Source organism: Anser cygnoides, unplaced genomic scaffold (genome assembly GCF_040182565.1).
Source record: "Anser cygnoides isolate HZ-2024a breed goose unplaced genomic scaffold, Taihu_goose_T2T_genome scaffold_42_1, whole genome shotgun sequence".
Classification (NCBI taxonomy): Eukaryota; Metazoa; Chordata; class Aves; order Anseriformes; family Anatidae; genus Anser; species Anser cygnoides.
The window spans coordinates 1,285,023-1,307,914 of record NW_027103066.1 but is presented as its reverse complement, the minus strand read 5'-3'; the positions used below and the strand labels follow the sequence as shown (position 1 = coordinate 1,307,914).

Sequence of the window (22,892 nt, the reverse complement as noted above, 5' to 3'; positions counted from 1 at the left end):
CCGCTCAGAGTTTTCATCTGAAATGTGGGCTTTTTCAGAAGCGAAGTTAACAAAACCTCTCTGGGGTATGGACAGTGCATTTCTTGTTTTTCCTTTTTTTTTTAAAGATGAAAGAATGTTGTCCAAGAAAGCCTGTCAATAATTCAGGATTCAGTTCTAATTTACAGCTTGTGAAGGTCTGACAGTCTGACAAAACAGAGATTAAAATATGAAAGCCATTTTATAAAGGGAAGGATGGAAAGACTAGGAAATTAATCTCTCCCCAAAAAGACTGATTGTGTTCTTACTTTACAAATTTGGAAATATGGAAGCCCATCACCAACCAGTAGTGAAAACTGACTGTTTCAGAAACGGAGAGATAGGAAGAAATGGGGGGGGGGGGGGGGGGGTGGAAAAGGCAAGATTTTTATTTATTTATTTATTTATTTTTCCAACAGGAAACCTTAATTTTTCCTGGTGTTTAACTTCCTTTGTTTGATTTTTTTTTTAAATATCAAAAGGTTTTTATGGCTTAAGAACTCCCATCCTGGCAAGGTGACTGTTTCTTTTAACAGCCAAAATTTGCCTGCAGTTCTCTGAGCTAGAAGGACGCATACGCAAGCTGTTTCCACTTTCCAAACTTATTATTTTGTCAGACTGTATTGCCATGTTGCTAACCAGGCTTTCCTATATCACTTCAGGTTGTAAATTCAACAGAAAAATAGAGATGGTGAAAAAGTGCCTTTCCTTTTAGAGAGAGAGAAACAAATTTGATGTAGGTAGGAGCAAGGGAGTTGTTTGTAAATCTCTTTTTTCCTCATGTCCCTTCCCTTCTTAGTTTGCTTTATGCAGAGCACATTTGAAAGTTTTAGGAATTAGAAAACCCCCAGGAGCGATGAGAGGCCTTGCAGAGGGATCTGAATAGGATGGCGCACTGGGCGATTAGCAATGGCATGAAATGACATATGAAGCTCAATAAATGAAAATTCCAGGTGCTGCAGATGGTACGGAGTAATGCTGGACACAGGCACAGTTTTGGAGACCAGTGGCTGGAGAGCAGCCCTGCAGAAAGGGACCTGGGGGTGCTGGTGGACAGCAAGTTCAACATGAGCCAGCTGTGTGCTCTGGCACCCAGGAGGGCAAACTGCATTTTGGGGTGCATTAACACAGCACAGCATATAGAGGTGATTCCTCTGCTATATTTAGCATTTGTGCAGCCTTGCCTTGCATGTTGTGTGCAGGTCTGTGCCCCACAGCACAAAAAGGGTGTTCAGGTACTTGAAGGCACCCATAGGAGGGCAGCAGGGCCGGCAGGAGGCCTGGAGGGCATGCCCGTGAGGAGAGGCTGTGCACACTCGGGCTGTCCGGCCTGGAGAAGAGGAGGCCAAGAGGTGACCCCATGGCTCCCCGCAGCTCCCTGAGGAGGGGAAGCAGCAGAGAGGTGCCGGTCTCTGCTCCTGGTCACCGATGGCAGGGCACACGGGCACAGCACAGAGCTGCACCAGGGGAGGGCCAGGCTGGGCGTTAGGGAACATTTCTGTGCCGTGAGGGTGGTCAGGCACTGGGACAGGCTTCCTAGCTGGGTGGTTGGTGCCCCGTGCCTCTCGGTGTTCACGAGGCGTTTGGACAATGCCCTCAGTAACATGCTTTGGCTTTTGGACAGCCCTGAAGAGGTCAGATGATCTTTTTAGGTCCCTTCCAACTGTTCTGTTCAATTCTATTCTGTTCTATTCCGTTCCGTTCCGTTCCATCCTATCCTATCCTATCCTATCCTATCCTATCCTATCCTATCCTATCCTATCCTATCCTATCCTATCCTATCCTATCCTATCCTATCCGATCCGATCCGATCCTATCCTATCCTATCCTATCCTATCCTATCCAACAGGGATCACAGTAAGCAGATGTTGGAGACCTTCTGCCAAAGTTTTATCAGCACTCTTCTTATGCTTCCTGAAAACTAGAACACTTGTTGAAAGTGTGCTTTTAGCATGTGTTTTGCAGCAGCATTCATTTTTACTATGGTACCAAGCTCAAGTCCTATTAAAAGAATACAGGACCTTATTTTCTTCTTAAGTGCTGCTGTTGTACATTGGTTTAAATCTACTGACTGCAGAGGAATAGCTCTTCGTTTCACTAGTGTAAAAGGAAATTAGCTAGGGTATTTCTCTAGTTTCTCTGAATCTAAGACAGTTTTTAAAGTCCATTTGCCTGTTTATCATAATTACTGTTTTTTTCCAAAGATGAAAGGAAATTAATTTCCCCTTTATTATAATAAATTAATTGTATAATTATTTTTCTAAAAACATTTTTTCTAAATCTTACATAGATTTGAGGACACTAGGCTGTGGTCAGAAGGTACGCGGATTGCAAAGCATCCCACCACCACATCAGGTGTCATCGAAGTTTTCAGAACATGCTGAAGCAGGAACACAGCTGAAGAAAAAGCAAAGGCACCAGAAAAAAGCATACTGTGGGGCTGGATCTGCACTCTGAGTAAAGGAATTACACCGACTCCAGGCTGGGATTGCAGATGTGCATATGGTCCACAGGTTTTGAGATGTGCCTTGAAAAAATGCGTGAGATTCTGGGAGGGGTCAGGGTTGACAGGGCAGAGAATTCCTCCTTTCTGAAGAACACTGTCACTGAGAGATGAGATACGGAAGAGCCTGTTGTGCGAGCAGAGGGGAGGGACTCCCTGTGACACAGAGGAAGTTGACTTCTACTGTGGCAGCAGTACCAGTAGTTGTGGCAGCAACTGGCAGACCTTTGTGAAATACAGAGTAGCTTTCCCACATCAGACTTGAAGGGCTCTAAAATGGGTATCAAAGAAGTCTCCATTCTTAGCACAGTTTTCTGCTTGTATTCATGATGAACAAACACTTGATGATACCACTCAGTGCAGACAGCTTATTATTTCAGACAAGGGAAATTCAGTCTTTTGCTCAAAAGTGTTTTCTTTCTTCTCTGTGTGGCTCAGTGTAAAATGTCCTATATTCAAAATGAAATCAAGGCCTTAGGGTTTCATAGATAATCCTGACTGAGAATCCTGCCTCTCATTTTGCAGAAGTTTCTGTCCTGAGGCAGATTCCCAACATTAAGCGTAGTTAAGATGTGTTCTGGTTTAGACCTTTTTTGCTTTTGCATTACATCCTTCCCATAGAAATGGTCACACAACTTTTATGACTGGACTGTGACCTCCTCTGGCTTGAAGGAGAGCACAGCACTTCTGCCTGCAGAGGCTATGTGACAACACAAGCCTGCTGATGTTCACATCTTAGCATCCTTTGCCTACTAAGCAAAGGGTTACTGAGCTTGGCTTCTGCTTTTGGATCACTCTGCTTGTATTCAGTTAGTGGAAAAAAGTTGGTATTGTGGTAGTCTTCTACAGTACTGTTTGGGCAGGGAGCACAATCTGAAGGGCACATAGAGCAGAATTCATCAGCCACTGGCTCCAATGCAGTTGTCTTTGGCACCTGCTGCAGCATCACTTTGTCTTTTTCTGCTTCCACTTGTAAAAATAAAACAATGGTAACTCTTATTTGGGGTTGGGGTTGGGGCTGGGGAGGGGGGACAGGCAAATTAAGTGAGATTCACTGGTGGATAACCTGTGAGCAGAGATACAATAATATCTTCAGCTTTTTACTCAAGAGGGGCGCTGTGAGCAGTTTGCACTGGATACAAGGGAGTTTCTCAAGATCAAACATGAGGCAGACAATTGTGGCTGTGTATCTCAACTCCCATTCTCATTTTCCAGCATGCTCTGTCTCAGTGGAGGTAAAAGCACTGGCTGCTAATTTAGCACAAAACAGTGGGAAACATTTTTTTGTTTCAAATCAATTAATTCACATCTCAGTAATTATTAAAATGCTTACTATTAAACATTCAATTTTACTCTAAAACATTTCTGTCTGTTCTTCTTGAGTACTTGTATATCTATTTCACTATATTCTGTAATAAGACATTGAATTCAAGGCTGCATATATTAGAAGCACTAACCTATTGTCTCAGAAATTCTCTGCAAGTAGTAGCATCCATCCTGAGGCAAGCTGCCTCTTTATTTTTAATTTCACTAGAAAAGAAAATAGTCTATTCTCCTTGCAGGTGCCCCTAATTGTGTAAATAGGACATGGAAATGTTCTCGGATTTCACTGCCAACCTCATCCTGTGAGTTGGTTTCTATTTGCTTTGTTTTACTCTGGGCACATCATTTATTTGTGGTGAATGAAGGGCACTACTTACATTACAATTGTCATTTAATTCACTTGAGATAAGTGGCTCAAAACCATCTTATCTTCTATGTTAAAACCCGGATGTTAATAGAACTATCTTGTTGAATGAATTCCCTTCTCTTAGTAGTCTTAAATTCATTGATTTATGTGCCTGTGTTTCCATTATCTCCTCTCTTGCTTTTCACTTTCTGTCTGCATGGCCACATTTCGTGTACGATCAGTAATATTTATTTCCATTGCAGTCATGACTTATGGATGGTTAATTTCCCGAAGTACAGCAGTTACTGGATTTAGGACAGACTTCACAGCATTTTCTGCTCCAGAGGCCATCTGAAAGGAAAGTCATTCAATCATGTAGGATGTGTCCTATACAGGCGTCAAAGTACATGTGGAAAATTTGGTTTCTGTAATGCATGCATTCACAATATAGCAGAGAAAGTGGTTGTGTTATAAATTACTCTTTTAGCCAGAAAGAATTAATTTATTGAGTAAGCGATCAGCAAGCAAAACAGCGCTGGGTGGCCGGGGAGTCCATGCTCCTCCAAACGGCGCGCGCCCTCCCCCTTTCGCAGTCCCCTTTTATCATCAGGTTCTTCCGGGGTTACGTGGCCCCTTTCTAGTACTGCAGCTGCGTCGATTGTTGCTAGGGGGTCGTCTCTGTCCCTCTGGTGGTCGCGCGGATGAAGGCAGTAGTCTTCCTCTGCTTAGTTTGCAGCGTTTCTCCTCCTTATTTGGTCATGTTAGTTTTTCTTAAGATAGGGCAGTGGGTTATCGGGTTGGCAATTGTACTGTTTACACAAAGTTCTCTCAACCGTATATCCGAGACATCAACAGGCAGGATGTCTCAAGGTTTTTACCGCTGCTTGAGCAACTCCTTTTGTTCCCTTCTTAATATAGCCATGAAAAATAATGAACAAACATTTCTTATACATCACAATCCCTCCTTTTTCTTTTAGCTAGTTATTTTGTTCATTAATTCCTGGTATGCCTGACTACTGAGCATTAAAGTTTCTGCATCCTCATCCATAGTTACAGGCTCATATTTAGCACGGATAAGCATCAAATGCGCTGCCTCTAAACGGCTTTTTACAATCGCGATTACTCGGTTAAAAATACATGGTCCAAAGGTTAGCCCTAACACTAATAACAACAAGGGTCCTGCTATTGTTGACAGCAAAGTTGTAAGCCAAGGTGAATAATTAAACCAAGATTCGTACCAATTCTGCCTGGCTTCATTCTCTCGTTTCCTCTTTTCCAATCCTTCTCTGAGTTTCATCATTGTATCCCTCACTACTCCAGTGTGGTCTGCATATACACAGCACTCTTCAGAATGGTACAGAATTCTTGGTACAATTATTACCTGTATACAGAAATCTTGAGACACATTAAAGAGTTTGAGTGATAAGCAAGGAGTAACACCCATCAATGAACAGACCCATCTAGTGTTATCTGCTGGTATTAACCATTTTTCTTTGTCTAATTGTGTAACATTTTCTGTAATATTGCATAGATGGAACTTCTCACCAGGGACCGTGCCTACGCACCTGCCATTCCCAGTTACTTCCGTTAATGTTATTCCTACCCCTTCCCCAATTGCATTGTGGGGGATCGGTTTCGTTTGAACGGGTGGTCTCTCCCAGATCCCCAATGGCGTCGTAATATGGGGGCCTTATATCAAGACATAACCAGCAAGGTCTAGGCACGTCTGGATTTGTTTGATTCAACAACTGATAACTAGCATTCATGATTCTCCATATGTTTCTCCCGGTCAGCCCTTCATTTCTAATCCCGTACTCCGGGTTTACTGATTTATTAGCAACCTCCAGTGGTTTAGGGCTATTAGGAGTTAGCATTCTAAAAGCTTGTGTAGGCTGAATCCTCAAAACACTCCCCGACAGTTCCTGATTTGGTCCCACCCGTTGGGGACTCTTAGTCTCTTCCTTCTTTATATAGATGATGCCTCCCCTATCAGTCCCCCAGCAGTAGTTATCTGCTGAACAACATGGTGATCTTCCCATCTAATCAGGCTCCATTTAAAAGGTTTGTGAGGGTGCGCAGACTCAGGAACAGTGAAAACAATCGTACCCATTACTATGTATCGCAAAAAAATGGCTAGGGCCCATTTTCCGGAGTTCTTTACCTGGCCACGTAATTCCCCACTGTTTCACTCTCTGCCTCACTTGTCAGTTCGGTTGCAGCGAACTACAAGGTGCAGGTTCTTCTCGGCAGCAGCAGTGTTCTTCAGGGGAGTTTCTCGGGTAACTGCAACCTTTTTCTGATCAAACAGGGTCCCCTCTCCCCCTTTTTTTACGATACATAGACAGTTAGACCATATTTATCGAGTTCGTTTCAACGTGAGCTTTAAGTCATCAGGGCCTGCGACCGCTTCCCATTCGCTTTTCTGGATCGGTCCTTTCATGTGACTGGCATGCGTCCACCCCTTCTCAGCCATCTGGATAGCCGTCTCTGTGATAAGTAAAACAACATAGGGGCCTCCCCACTGTGGTGTTAAAGACGTTTCTTTCCATGTCTTAATTAGAACCCTATCTCCAGGTTGTATCCTATGGATTGCTATATCTAGCCACCAAGCCTTTCGCTTGCAACTCCCTCCGTCGGTTCATAAGCTGTATTAAATAAGCTTTTAATTGGATATCCTGTACCTGGGGGCGATCAGATGGCATCTCTAAATCATAAGGCATACCATACAGCATTTCAAAAGGTGAGATTCCGACATCGGCTCGGGGCTGTGTCCGGATATTCAATAGTGCAAGCGGTAAACATTTCACCCAGGAGGTTTTTGTCTCCATCATAAGCTTTGTTAGTTGCTTTTTAATTTCACCATTCATTCGTTCCACCTTTCCAGAGCTTTGAGGGTGCCACGGAGTATGATATTCCCAATCTGTCCCCAAAGCTTTCATAGTTTCTTGGGACACTTTCGATACAAAGTGCGGGCCTCGGTCAGAATCAATTGTTTCTATAATCCCGTATCTCGGGATAATGTTTTCTAATAGTATTTTCACCACGGCATGGGCCGTTGTTCTCGTCGTCGGGAAAGCTTCGACAAAGTGCGTGAGATGGTCTACAATCACTAATAAGTATTTATACCTTCCTACTTTTGGAAGCTCTGTGAAATCCATCTGGATTTTGGCAAAAGGTCGGTGCGCCAATTCCCGACCTCCTAACACTCTTTTTCTCATTTGTCGGGCGTTCACTCTCCTACAGACAAGGCAATCATTCACAACTCGTTTTGCTACATTGTATATCCCAATACACATATACCTTGTAGCAAATTGATCCACTAGTGCTTGAGCTCCCCAATGAGTGTTTTCATGAAACCTCCGTAGCACTCTTAAAGCTGCAGACTTAGGGAGCATCTCCCGTCCATCGGGCAATACCCATTTACCCCCATCTCTTTTATACCCATTTGAGCCATTTTATCCTTTTTCTGGCTGCGTAAAGCAGAGCAATGTATATATGGGCCCGTGCAAGTAGCAATGCGGATTTTTCCCTTCCTCCTTTTCCCAGAACGAGCAACTACATTGTATGGCATCAAAACCAAAATCCTTCCAGCAATCATAACATGGAAATTCCTTTAAGTCTTTCCCACAGTATTAAGTATTAAATATTATATTAAGTATTATTATATATTCATTATATTATTAATTATTATATTAATTATTATATATTAAGTATTAAGTATAAGTATTAACTATTTCCCACAGTCTGGGCAATCTTCCCTCGTTCTTATAATTCTTATACTCATTAATGATGCCCTTTTTGCCTCCTGATCTGCTAGATTATTACCCCTAACCTGAGGGTTGAGGCCTTTTTGATGCCCTTTTATATGTACTACGGCAATTCCTTTGGGCTCTCTGATAGCTTGTAAAATCTGGGTAATCAATTCCTGATGTATTAAACCCTTTCCTTGTGAATTGATGAGCCCCCTTTCTTCCCATATTTTACCAAATGTATGTACTACCCCATAAGCATATTTTGAATCTGTATATATTGTACCGCTTCTATTTTTCAACAATTTTAGGGCCCGCAATATGGCATATAGCTCGCAAGCTTGGGCAGACCACCTAGGGCTCAAAGGTCCAGATTCCACTATCTCAAATGTTTTCCCGTTTACTAACGCCTATCCTGATTTTTGCTTTCCCTCAACTACTCTCGAGGAACCATCCACATATATCTGTTCACCGATGGGTAATTCCACCTCTTCTAGATCAGGTCTCAATTTCGTTTGCTCTTCTATATTTCGGAGGCAATCATGTCCTAAGGACTCATTTGGTTCCCCATAAAGAAATTGAGCAGGGTTCTGTAGGGAGGTTGTTTCTAATGTTAATTTCGGAGAGGAAATCAAAATTCCTTCATATTTTAATAATCTGGCGTCAGTGATCCATTTCTCTGCCTTCTGTTGCAGTACCCCGCATATATTGTGTGGAGATATTACTTTGATTTCCCCCCCAAAAGTGATCTTCTGTGCTTCTTCCACTAACAAGGCAGCAGCTACCACTACCTGCAAACAGTTTGGCCAACCCCGGCTAACCGGATCCAATAATTTAGACAAATAGGCCACAGGTTTTTTACTCCCTGCCCATTCTTGGGCCAGCACTCCGTATGCCGTGCCTTCTGCGCTGTTCACAAAAAAAACAAAACGGCCTCCTTAAATCTGGTAAGCTTAACACTGGGGGGCGTACTAGTTCCTCCTTTAACTTGTTCAGTCGTTCCTCATCTTCCCGAGTCCATTTCAGCAACCTGTCTCTAGTCAGTTTTTCATAGAGAAATTTTACCTTTCCACTATAATCCTCTACCCATTGTCTACAATAGCCTATTAATCCTAGTAATTGTCATACCTGCCTTTTAGTTCGCGGGGACGCTAAAGCCAATATTCCACTGATTCTGTCTGGGTCTAACTTCTTAGTCCCCTTACTTAACTGGTGACCCAGGTACTTTACCTCTTGCTCCACAAATTGTAATTTTGGCTCCACAATTTGTAATTTTGCCCCTCCTTTTTCTTTTAAAGGGTACAGATTAACTCGATTCTCTGAGCCAATCCAAAAGCTCGCATATTCGCTCTCCTCTAAACAAAAAGGTTCCTTTGCATTTACATAAACATTTAAGGCTTGGCACACCCAGTCGTCAAACGACCCAGATATGGGCCAATAATTTGCCTACCTCCCCAAACTTCAACACAATAATGAATTATTTTTACTTTATCCTTTCCTCGCCTAGAAGGGGAATCACTCCAATTCTTAATCATTAACCCCAGTGGGCTATCTGGGGGAATAGGGGGCAACCTAGCACTAGGCATTACCCCACCCATGGGACAAGAAGGCCTACTCTTCTTCTGTCCCATCTTCCGGAGTGCCTTCACACACACACACAGCCGCTTCCCCCTTGTCGTGGCCCAGTCCCTCGCGGGATGTGGGAACCGCACTACTGAGGGGTCCGCACTCACTTCGTCCGCAATTGGACGTCTCACACAGACGCACTCCGGGATCACCAACCCCGACCGAACGGATCACCGGCCTATACTTACCCACCCCGTGGGTCTTCGTTTGGCCTTCGTGCACAGAGATTACCTAGAGGTTTTGCCGGCTTTATTTGCTTGCTGCCCGAAATTTAGGGTTCGTCGGTAGAGGGCTTGAACGGGAGTAGTCCCGGCGAAGGCCGCCGAAATCGGCGGGGCGCCCCCTTCGATAGGTTTCTCGATCAAATTACCTCTATCCGAGTCACGGCACCAAATTTGTTATAAATTACTCTTTTAGCCAGAAAGAATTAGTTTATTGAGTAAGCGATCAGCAAGCAAAACAGCGCTGGACGGCCGGGGAGTCCATGCTCCTCCAAACGGCGCGCGCCCTCCCCCTTTCGCAGTCCCCTTTTATCATCAGGTTCTTCCGGGGTTACGTGGCCCCTTTCTAGTACTGCGGCTGCGTCGATTGTTGCTAGGGGGTCGTCTCTGTCCCTCTGGTGGTCGCGCGGATGAAGGCAGTAGTCTTCCTCTGCTTAGTTTGCAGCGTTTCTCCTCCTTATTTGGTCATGTTAGTTTTTCTTAAGATAGGGCAGTGGGTTATCGGGTTGGCAATTGTACTGTTTACACAAAGTTCTCTCAACCGTATATCCGAGACATCAACAGGCAGGATGTCTCAAGGTTTTTACCGCTGCTTGAGCAGCTCCTTTTGTTCCCTTCTTAATATAGCCATGAAAAATAATGAACAAACATTTCTTATACATCACAGTTGGCCCAATTTATGTACAGTTTGTGATAGTTTCTATGCTACTGTTGTGCCTCAGGTGGCTTCCTGGAATTATAGAATCATAGAATCATAGAATATCCTGAGTTGGAAGGGACCCTTAAGGATCATCAAGTCCAACTCTTGATACCGCACAGGTCTACCCAAAAGTTCAGACCATGTGACTAAGTGCACAGTCCAATCTCTTCTTAAATTCAGACAGGCTCGGTGCAGTGACCACTTCCCTGGGGAGCCTGTTCCAGTGTGCAACCACCCTCTTTGTGAAGAACCCCCTCCTGATGTCGAGCCTAAATTTCCCCTGCTTCAGCTTAACCCCGTTCCCGCGGGTCCTGTCACTGGTGTTAATGGAGAAAAGGTCTCCTGCCTCTCGACACCCCCTTACGAGGAAGTTGTAGACTGTGATGAGGTCTCCCCTCAGCCTCCTCTTCTCCAGGCTGAACAGGCCCAGTGACCTCAGCCGTTCCTCGTACGTCTTCCCCTCCAGGCCTTTCACCATCTTCGTAGCCCTCCTCTGGACACTCTCCAACAGTTTCATGTCCTTTTTATACTGTGGTGCCCAGAACTGCACACAGTACTCGAGGTGAGGCCGCACCAGCGCAGAGTAGAGGGGGGCAATCACCTCCCTTGACCTACTAGCGATGCCGTGCTTGATGCACCCCAGGACACGGTTGGCCCTCCTGGCCGCCAGGGCACACTGCTGGCTCGTATTCAACTTGCTGTCTACCACGACCCCCAGATCCCTCTCTTCTAGGCTGCTCTCCAGCGTCTCATCGCCCAGTCTGTACGTGCAGCCAGGGTTTCCCCGTCCCAGGTGCAGGACCCGGCACTTGCTCTTATTGAACTTCATGCGGTTGATGATCGCCCAGCTCTCCAACCGATCCAGATCCCTCTGCAAGGCCTTTCCACCCTCATTTGAGTCCACAACTCCTCCAAGTTTGGTGTCATCAGCAAACTTGCTCAAAATACCTTCTATTCCTACATCCAGATCGTTTATAAAAATATTGAAAAGTACCGGCCCTAAAATGGAGCCTTGAGGGACACCACTGGTGACCGCCCGCCAGCCTGACGCAGCCCCATTTACCATAACCCTTTGGGCCCTGCCCGTTAGCCAATTGCTCACCCATCGTATGATGTTTTTATTTAGCTGTATGGTGGACATTTTGTCCAGTAGGATCCTATGGGAAACCGTGTCAAAAGCCTTGCTGAAGTCCAAAAAAATCACATCAGCTGGTTTCCCTTGGTCCATCATACAGGTGATCTTATCATAAAAGGAAATCAGGTTAGTTAGGCAGGACCTACCCTTCACAAACCCATGCTGGCTGGGACCAATGACTGCTTTGTCCCCCAGGTGCGCCTCAATAAGTTCGAGAACCATCTTCTCCATGATTTTACCAGGCACTGACGTGAGACTGACAGGCCTGTAATTGCTAGGGTCTTCTTTCTGACCCTTCTTGTAAATCGGCACAACATTTGCCAGCTTCCAGTCTACCGGGACCTCTCCAAATTCCCAGGATCGTTGAAAAATAATTGAGAGAGGTTCCGCGATGACGTCCGCCAGCTCTTTCAGCACCCGGGGATGAATCCCATCCGGACCCATGGACTTGTAGGGATCCAGGTGGAGTAGCAAATCCCGCACACGTTCAGGGTCGGTTGGGAGTTTGTCATCCCCACCGTCCCGGTCCTCCAGCTCAGGGCACCCTGGGTCCCGAAGCCCATCATCGGCATTGAAGACAGAGGCAAAGAAGGCGTTAAGCGTCTCTGCTTTGCCTATGTCATTGTCTGTGAGGAGACCTTCCCTATCAAGGAGCGGCCCTATGTATTCTTTAGTTCTCCTTTTTCCATTCACATATCTGAAAAAGCCCTTTTTATTTTCTCTCACAGACACAGCCAGCTTCAACTCTAGGTGTGCTTTGGCCACACGAATTTTCTGCCTACAAACACGAACAGCATCCCTGTATTCTTTCCATGACACCTGGCCCTCCTTCCAGTAGCGAAACACTCTCTGTTTCCGCCTAATCTCCATTAGAATGTTCCTGGTCAGCCACGCCGGCCTCCTGCCCCGCCTGCCTGACTTGCGATATTTAGGAATTGCCTGATCTTGTGCTTCTAGGAGGCATCGTTTAAAGAATGACCAGCACTGGTGGACATTGAGGCCTTCAAGAGCAGTTTCCCAGGGGACCTTGCTGACTAGTTCCCTGAGCAGCCTGAAGTCCGCTTTCCCCATATCTAGGGATGAGGTTTTGGTGGCACTTTTCCTTCTGTCACCGTAAATTTTGAACTCAACCACTTCATGGTCGCTTTGACCAAGGCGGCCACCAATCACCACATCTCCCACCAGACCCTCTCTGTTTTCCAGCAACAGGTCTAGGAGGGCACCTTTCCTAGTTGGCTCCGTTAGCACCTGCACCAAGAAGTTATCATCTAGGTGCTTCATGAACCTCCTGGACTTGCTCGTGTCAGCCGTGTGGCACTCCCAGTTAACGTCTGGCAAGTTGAAGTCCCCCATAAGGACAAGGGGAGTTAATCTCGAGGCCTCTCTTAGTTCTGTAAAGAATAATTTATCGGCGCTATCATCCTGGCCAGGCGGTCTGTAATAGACTCCCACAACGACATCCCCTTTATTCGTTCGTCCCTTGATCCTTACCCAGAGGCTCTCAACTTTGCCATCGCCGACCTGAAGTTCCACACAGTCCAGCCCCTGCTTCACATACATCGCCACCCCACCACCTCGCCTACCCTGCCTGTCCCTCCTGAAGAGCCTGTAACCATCTATCGCAACACCCCAGTCACAGGACTCATCCCACCAGGTTTCGCTTATGCCGATGATGTCGTAGTTGCGGGACTGGGCCAGGACTTCTAGCTCATCCATTTTATTCCTCATACTGCGTGCGTTCGTGTAGAAGCACTTCAGGTGCGTCTCCTTACACTCAGCACCTTGTGGATCTGCCCGAAGGACCTCACTGGCACCCAGCCCCTCTGATTCTAGCGTACCTTCCCTTAGGTCTTCACCGGCGTGCCTGGTTTTAGCCCCTTCCCCCTTCGACTCTAGTTTAAAGCCCTATCTATCAGCCCTGCCAACTCCTGACCAAAGATCCTTACCCCTCTTCGAGAGAGGCACATCCCATCCGGTGCCATCAGGCCCTGTGTAGCATAGACCTTCCCGTGATCAAAGAACCCAAAGTTCTGCCGGTCACACCAGTCTCGAAGCCACGAGTTTATGTGAACAGCACGCCTTTCAGCTTCGATCCCCCCTATCGGAAGGACAGAGGCAAACACAACCTGTGCCCCTGATCCTCTAAGTAGTCGCCCCAAATCCCTAAAGTCTCTTTTGATCGCCTTCGGACTTCTCGTTGCTACTTCACCGCTACCAGCCTGAAAGACCAGTAGCGGGTAGTAGTCAGTGGGCCGTACCAGGCGCTGGACTTTCTTGGCGAAGTCTCTCACCCGAGCCCCAGGGAGGCAACAGACTTCTCTGCGGGTTGGGTCCGGTCGGCATATCGGTCCCTCTGTCCCTTTCAGAAGGGAGCCCCCCATAACAATAGTCCTTCTTTCTTTTTTGAAGGATGATGTGGCAATGCGATGTGTAGATCGCCTTGTCTTAGGCGCCCCCTCCAGCTGGGACAGGTTTTTATCTACTTTGTCATTCAGATTGTCTTGTTCTAGTCCTTCATATCGATTATTTAAGGGTAGATGAGAAGGTGAGGTGGGCAGAGAGAGGGCTCGCCTACCACCCCGAATAGGCACCTGTCTCCATTCCCCCCCATGATCTAGGTCTCCTCCCGTTGCCTGGCAGGAGGAGGGAACCTCCGTTTTCTACATAACAGGAGACGCCTGTGCTGTGGCAGGTTCGTGAGCCTGCCTCAGAGAGGGTAGAGTGCACCTCTACCAGTCAATTTCCATCTCCGATTCCCTGATGCTTCTGAGCCTGTTCACCTCCTCCCGGAGCACCGCTACCTGGCTGAGCAGTTCTTCAACCTGGGCACACCTCCCACAGGCATACCCACCACTGCTGTCGGAGACCGACAGAAGGCTGGGGCACACTCTGCAGCCCAGGACCTGGACGGCTGTGTTTTTCCCGGATCCCTCCGTCTGAGTAGCCACTGTGGTGACCGTGGCTGGAGATGCTGCACGAGATGCGGAGTCCATGGTTTTCTGCCTGGTTGATACCATGGTCAGGTTCTATGCAAGCAGGTTACAAGCACGGAAGGGAGAGGTAGCTGCAACAGAGCGACGATGGGTCCCCGCCCTTCCTGCCCGCGCTCACTGCCTCGCTAACTGCCGTGTCACTCCCTGTTTGCCGGCCCTGTTCGCCGCGCTCCTGGTCGCTCGCGCTCCCTAAGGGCTGCCTTTGAACGGCCGGGGGGAGGAGCTGTCGCTGACGCTGCTGGCTCCGCCTACGCCTCGTCAGCCTCCCTCACGAGGGCTGCTGGTGCCTGGCGGCTCCCTCACATAGGCTCGATGCCCGAAAAATAGCCCTGCCTGTCCCGATCCCGCGCTCCGCTGCAGCACGCGTCTGCCCCGGAGCCGGTCGCCTCGGCAAGATTTTATCAATTAATTTATCAATTAATTACTTACACTTTGAAATGGTGTGAAGGATAGCAGTGTTGGAGCTAATTATCCATATGCTGGTGTACTTGTTTAGGTAGCTTTGATTCCTTTCAGTTTTCACAGATGTTTCAATTATCTGCATTATTTCTCCACTTACCTTTTCTCTACATCACTCGGTGTGACTGTACTTTCCTCCGAATACATACAACAAAAAATGAGCTTGAATAAGAGGAGTCAAAGAAAGTCTAACATATTTCTATTTAGAACACAAGTCATCAACATTTGAATGAAGTCTAAATTTTAAAAGAACCTTCATCATAGCCTCAGCTCCTTATTATCATAGAGGCCAAACATGAAGTCTGTGTCCAAAGTGAAAGTCCAGGGTATTTCAGAATTGTGGAGCTTAGATTGAGGGATTTGCTTCACATTAAAACAAAAAAATAAACGAGAAATAGTCTTTCCATTTAAGAGCTTGCATGTTTATGAGTACTGACCTTTAGCTCAGCAGTTCCTTCAGAAGGAGGCATGTTTTCCATTTTCAGCATAGCATTTCCACATACTGGACTTTTGAACTAGCAGGTCATGGGCAGGCCACTGTTATTGCTGGGGTCTACCGGAATAGGGGAAAAGGGTCCTTCATTTGTTTCCCAGGTGCAGCCAGAAGACAGTCAATTCCCCAAGATACATGTTAGTATTTGCCATTTCTGACCCCAGTATATGTGGGTGTACTTGACTTTTCCAAACCTCTAGCTTCTTTTCAAGGACTGGTAGCCATCTGTCCAGACAAAGCTGATGACTGTTTCATACTAAATCATTTTTCACTCCAGATGTACTGTATTACTGAGACCTGAGATATCATATGATCACTAGGATGAAGGATGACACAATTAATCTATGTAATCCATTCCCTACCATTTCAGCAGGCACACCAGATGCACCATGATGTCTTCAATCCTGATTCATTCCCTCATTCCTTTCTCTGATGCCCTCAATTGCACTCTTTCTTTTGGCCAACAGTTTTGCAGCCTAGGAAACATCTAAAGCTAGAAGTTTTCTTGAATTTCTCCGAGCTTCTAATGTAGTTATTTCCACGAGTTTTGTTCCTCGATAGTGTGAACACAAAAGCAGACAACATAAAATGTAACAGATGCCTGTCATCTGTACGAGAAGCTCTTGACAGTTATCAGTCTAGAAGAGAAGTTGCCCTCATTCAATACCTCCCTAGCACACTTTTAAAGATACTGTTTTACAAGCTATAATATCCCTGCAAGCCTGAAATGCAGCTGAGCATTTCACTATACTTGAGTATTCACTATACTTTGAGCATTCACTATACTTGAGTAGGTCAGATGTCCCTCTGTTGTCTCTGCTCCTGCCAGCCCAGACAGGATTCACTGATGTGATCTGCATCCTAAGTATGGGCACAGCTTGTTCACAGTAACACTGGACATTAACATCCAAACACCTTGCTTCACGTAAGGAAGCGACATTGTCTACTTAAACTGGTCAATCTTTGTGGATTACAGATGAATTCTCTGAGGTCTGATATGTGAATCTCTTGGATTTTGGCTTATATGAAATACTTTCCTTTCTCTCTCTTGTCTCAAGTAAATACCGAGTATATGCCTCTACTTGATCTATGGCAGTGCTATACAATCTTAGATGTAAAAGTATTTACTCCATCATTGCTGGTTAGGTGCAGTGGGTATGCACATACAGGGAAGAACTTCACTAGGTCTTGCTTTAGTAAGTTACAAAATCTGTCATCATGAGTTTGTATAAAATATGATATGCAGTGATTGTGTTAATGTACTGAAATCTGAGCTCTCATGCATGAAATAATGATGGCTTTATAATACTTCATAACAGGTCTAATTACTCTTTGACCGCTGTCTTGGTGGAGAGGGGTATAAAACTTAGTTCTCAGTTGGAGGGTACAGAGAAATCGTTGTATTCATTTTGTGAAGTTAAACACATTACCAACCAAATTTAGTATCCCTAGATATAGATATCTACCTGTTTACTATCAAGAGCACATTCCAGTATTAAAGGATACTGTTTCCACAAATAATTTATTAAAATTATTGGACTGTTTGGACCTTTCTTTTGCTAACGTCTTGTGTCAGATAACAAAAATAATGCAGCCACATATTTTTTGTATGTGCTCTCACTATTACAGATCCTGGAACTCTCAAAAGTGAATTTTGGCATCAGTTTCTCTGTTGTTTCCTGTGTCTGGCTAGGATGAGTGAGTTCTGACAACACAATAGTTACTGAGTCTACTCTATTGCCTGCATTTGCACAGATTTATTTATATATATATATATATATTTTTTTTTTTGTTGGGGGGAAGGGGGAGTTTAATCAGGATTTTTAAGACTTCCTTTCTACTTGCTATACTTTCTATTTTGAATGAGTTAATATTCTTAATAATTGCTTATATTATTTCAAAGAGAACGTTTGAAGGAGATAGGAAGATAGTTATATTTATTTCTGCAAATTATCGCCTGTGAGCCTTTAGGTGCTGAAATACAGCAAGTCAACAAAGCCCTCTGAACTGTACTGATAATACCTAAAATCATATTGATGAGTATTGAAGAGACAGTAGAATGTTTACTCATTAAGGGTATTTGAGATGAGATTAGCAGGAAGATTGTAACAGAATTTGTTTACTGGTTGCACATGTAGAAAGCAAGATAAAAAATGTGAAAAAAGACAGGAGTGGCTATGTGAAATATAGTGAGCGCAGTATGGGGTTTGCTTGAAGTTCACTTGGTCATTAAAAAGGATGACCATGATGACTGTGTGCAGCTTTTGAAAGGGACACAACCACAACAACATGTAATAGCAAACCCCAGCGTATTGGCCTCCTTCCACATTCCCAGTGGTGGCATTCTGATGTGGGTGAATTCGGAGGGCTGGCTGACCACATTTCATTCTTTTCCCACTGATAAGCACTGTACATCTATAAATGTGTGTTCCTCTTCTGTTAAACTTTTGCCTGACTTCACAGTGAAGACAATGTGTGTGCAAATGTGTCAAACTTCTCTTTCTCCGTTATCACTTCTATTCATTTGGATGTGATCACTGATCCATCTTTTCCAGCATTTGGTGAAAGAGTCTATGTGCCAAAGAAAAAGTGAAGTTTTGCATCCAGAATTCAACATTCTGATATGACACAAAGAAAAAAGCTCCTGAGCTGGATGGGAATTCAATTGAGTTTTTTTTTTTTTTTTTTTTTTGTACTGTTATGATCACAAGTACTTCAAACTTCTCTCAACCGATCTCTTCTTTTATGCACATTTACTTTTGGTTTCAAGACCACTCACCATCTAAAAGCAGAACCTCGTACCTTCCATGTGCTCCACCAAAATGTTTTCATTGTCCTGATATTATTACCACATCCAATATTTATATGCAATATACTTTGATACTTTGCACTTGGATGCTCCTCTTCCTTTCACAGACATCTAATCTATCGTCTATCCTTTGGTAACCCAGTCATGTAGCTGGATCTCTGATTGCATCTCCATTGCTTGGAAGAGAAAAGATTTGCACAAATAAAGACTCACTTTCAGTGATTTTCTTTGCAGCCTGTCTGTTAATCATCAGTTCCTGACATAGAGCATGCCCCATTTCTCTGGTGCATTTTCACATTCCTATCTTTACTTGGACATTATTGTAGTTCTACCTGAGCTAGAGATTTCTATAACATTGAAATCTTGAGAAATCCTTGCAGGATTCCTCCTACTTCTCTGAATAATGCTGTACTTTATCTTTAGCTCTCAGAGAGCTGTGCTGACTGTGAAGACTGTGGTAAATACAGAAAATGAAATCAAACACCCTGGATTCTGGTCCTGGGCTGTGGCTCCAAGTTAACCATTCTAGGTTTAAACATGTTTTTAATATGAGCTGGTAAACTGTTCAGGTGTTTCATCTTAACTTCTGTTTAGATGAACCAAAGACCCTTTAAGGCAGGGGAGTTGCATTCATTTTACCATTTAAGTTTGGTTTGTAGTTCTTAATGATTTCAAAAGGTATTCTCATCTGATTTTCATCTTGCTTTTAACTATGAGATACTCTGAGCAATACAGATGCAATTTAATCAAACAAAAGAGTGCTGCTCTCAGCATGATCAGCTTACATAGGGGAAGAGCTATAGTTCATACCTTAATGCCCCCACATGAGGGCACAACACTCTTGTGCAAGATGTTGCAAGAAATGCTTGTTTTCAACCTGTATCAACGTGTAACCGATTGCAATGCAGCACTTGGTGCAGACTGCTTAGCTGCACCATGGAAGCTGGAAATGTCGCATAACAGAGGGCATTTTATGAGACAGGAATGAGCAGGTTAAGCTGAAGATTCTTGCTTTGTGAGCCACGATTGAATGCTGTTTGTATGCATTGTGAGAGTCTGTAGAAAAATATGCATTACCATTCAAGATCTGATTTGTCCTCCGTCTAATCTGATCTCCTTAAATGTGGAGTGAGCAGCTAAAGGGGAAAGCTACAAATACCCTTCTGCCTGAAGCCTGAAAATATGCACCAACCCATGACAACAAGTTACACCATCATTTGTGGAAAGAACTTTTCTTCTCAGTTCTGAATGTTTTGCTTTCCAGAATTTTTCCAGAATTTGTCTTTTTAATGTATAGTTCCATTTTTGGGGGGATTCTTTACTCAATCCTTTCTCCAGACTTGCATATATTCTTTTATCTGCCTTTGAAACCGCCGTAAATCTGAAATACTTTTTCTGAAATGGGCTAGGAGAACCAATACACTTACCACAGGTTATAGGTGATCATTGTATTTTTTAATGTACTTTGAATTCTTGGCTTGCTTTTTTCTTGAGAATACAGAAGTTATGTCGGTGTTAGTTTTTGTTCAGGAAAACTGTGGCTAAAAATGTTTTCCAACAATAGAGCTGTCTGAGATGAAGGGAATTGGATACTGACTATTGACTTGGGAAGAAACAAATATCTGCCATGCTCTTTCACAAAATCTGTTTGGGGGTCCCATATATAACTTAAATAATAAATATTATTTATTGTTATGCATACATTATGTCTATTATTGATATCAGTATTGTATCTGCACTTTGCTAGGAAACTGACCTCAAAACCTCTGTTGTGCTAGGCATGGGGATAATGTTAGAGACAAAATAAAATTTAAGGAGGGACCATAATACCTTTATTTGTGTAGCCCCAAAGCCCAATAAATACAGGATTCCCATCACTAGAACAACCTGCAGGCTCTGTATTAACTCTACGAGACCTCAGGACTTACTAGAATTTGAATTTCTCTTGGCTTGCCTGGGGCTTTGTTTTATTCTTTTTAACTTAACAGCAATTCTTCTAATGTCCAGGTGGCCATCACCTTATTTATTTTAGTTCTGCTTGTCTCTGCGCAGTCATGTTCTATTGCCACAATTTTATACAGCTAGTGGTAACCTGTAGTTATTCTGTGCAGAATGCAAAGCTTATGACCCTACCATAGTGATGCAATGCAAGGCAATACTGGCCTGGTGTGATAGCAGAGGCCTTGAAAATGCAGACATGGGATGTAGCATAGAGGTGTACGTGTGGCGTGATATGAGGGAGGGAACAGGTAACAGCAGAACTGAAGACCCCAGGGCTATAAACAATTAGACTTTTGTTGAGCTGAGAGTATCTTCTTCTGACTGCACAGACTGGTAGGTGAGTTACATGCTATTGCCTAGCTATCCACATTCTGCTAACATAGCTTCAGAACATATTTTTTCTTTCCATACTTAACAAATTTGGTACAAGTACATCAAAAATGGTCTATAACAAGTGGGCTGAGTTTCAGCAGCAGCATACACTTGCTGATGCACCTCAACCTGCTTAATCAGAATACAAGTTACATCTCCAATTGTAAGCTGAGAGTGCTCTTTTTAGTCAAAAAAAACCCTGATGCTTAACCCTAAGGATCACATGCCCATAGTATTTTTCATATGATACAGTATTTCATCTATATGAATGTTTCTGTCTTTGTCCCTGTGTTTCTCCACAATGGCAAGGTCCTGATCATCTTATTTTCACATGGACAGCACATCTGGAATCCTTTGCTTGGATGAAATTGCTGAGCAAGTGTGAATTATTACCAATGCTGTTTTGAATTCTTGGCTTTCTCATTGTGGACTAGCAGGACATGTTGACATGCAGTAGTTTCTTTTTTCTTCAGAGACAGTGCCTTCTGATGAGAGCTGATGTCAACTGGTGTAAAGTTTGTGTTCGGTGGTGCTGTTGAGAATTAAGTGAACTACATAGAGCACATTACTTGTTCATCTACAAAGCATAAAATCCAAATCTCAGACAGCTGTTGCTTTTGTGGTTGAGAGTGTAGCCTGGGAATAAGAGGTCTAGGGTCACTTCCCACATCAAATGTATAAACTGCAGAATGTGAATTTTGTCACATTTTTTCCTACATTGATGTCCTCTATACTAATGTGCTGATTTACATATACAACAGTGTATATAACTGCTAATTTTATGTTGGAAATATGGACAGCACATGGCTATGTGGAATCAGAAGGCTCAGTTCTGCCAAATGGAAAATGTTTGCAGAATGAGTCCAAAACTTCAGCAGAGTAGGTTCCCTTATTGGGAAATATTTGCTTTCAAGATATCATTGTCTGCTTCTAGGCTACTAGAAATCTAAGTGGTTCAAAATGGAAATTCTCCAGCATTCGACCCCCCAAGAGTCTGGTGTTCTTCCATAATTCTTAGTGGGCCTAAAAAACCTATGCATTTCCTTGTCATGCTTGATTACAAATACTGGCCAGGTTAACTTGATAGACCCCAATTAAGTAAAGAATAATTTGGACAAGTGAAACTCAGAGTAGAATTAGCCAAAAAGAAAGAAAAAGAAAAGAAAAGAAGAAGAAAAACACAAACATCTAAGCAGGCAAGCCTAAGAAATGTCAAAATCTAGGTCTCATCAGCATTTAGAAAATCAGGTACAGTTTGACAAATGCAGTACTAAAACAATAGCAACTGTAAGGTAACCTACCATTTATTCATGACTTCGGCTGTTTAGTTCTGACATTAGTGTGCCATCTTGCTGCAGCCACATAACAGTGAATTCAGTACTGGAGAATTATGTAGTTCTTTTATAAATATTTATCATGCCAGAAGTAGTAAAGTGTAGCAAAATGCAAGGTCTAGTGTTCTTCCATTCCTTATATTTGAGAGTCTTGCTCTGTTATTTACATTAGTCTTCAGTAAAATATTTTCAATAATATCTCTTTAGATGCAGAAGTGAAGCTTTTATTGTATCATATGTTCGTGGTGAGTTACCAACGACGATCATATTTCGCTTGTAGTCTGATAGAATGTGTGTTAATCTAATATCTGTGGGCACACATTGCAATTTAGTGCAAAATAATAGAAGACAGAAGATTCAGATTTGCATTTCTGCCCAATTGTGAGGGGTTTATTTTTGGGAAAGTGCTTTTCCCAAGAGCTAACTCTGAAAAATCTCATTCTGTTGTTTTGTGCCTGAAAACAGAGAAAGGAGAAATGTACACATGAAGAGTGGGTGAATAGTTGAGGTATAAAACACCGCCAGATCTTGCTGGTCCCTCATGTAGGCTTAGCTTCATCACAAGGCAAACTGCTTGGCAAACTAGGTCTGCTGCTGTCTGCAGGAGATCCTGTCCTTTTTTCCCATCCTGGGCTCTTCAGAAGACCCCTAGTATTCACAGAACCAGATGCCTGCAAGGGGAAAAACATAGGTTCAGCAAACTGTTGTTACCTTCCTACTACTGTGTGGTCTTCTGGAGGGGCATCTGGGCTACCCACCCTTGCCATGCTGATCTGCAGGACCCCTCATGTCTCCTGCTCCCAACAGGGC

At 43.9% G+C, this 22,892-nt stretch overlaps 1 long non-coding RNA gene and 1 pseudogene across 1 annotated transcript; one reads left to right on the top strand and one right to left on the bottom strand.

Annotated features, from left to right (window-relative positions):
* LOC136789187 (stabilizer of axonemal microtubules 1-like) overlaps positions 1–22,892 on the top strand; it is a 44,087-nt pseudogene that overhangs the window by 17,212 nt on the left and 3,983 nt on the right.
* On the bottom strand, positions 5,236–10,447 carry LOC136789188 (uncharacterized). The gene is made up of 2 exons (XR_010828046.1): positions 9,754–10,447; positions 5,236–6,677 (listed from the first exon to the last, which is right to left on the bottom strand). It is a non-coding gene; the product is annotated as an uncharacterized lncRNA (long non-coding RNA).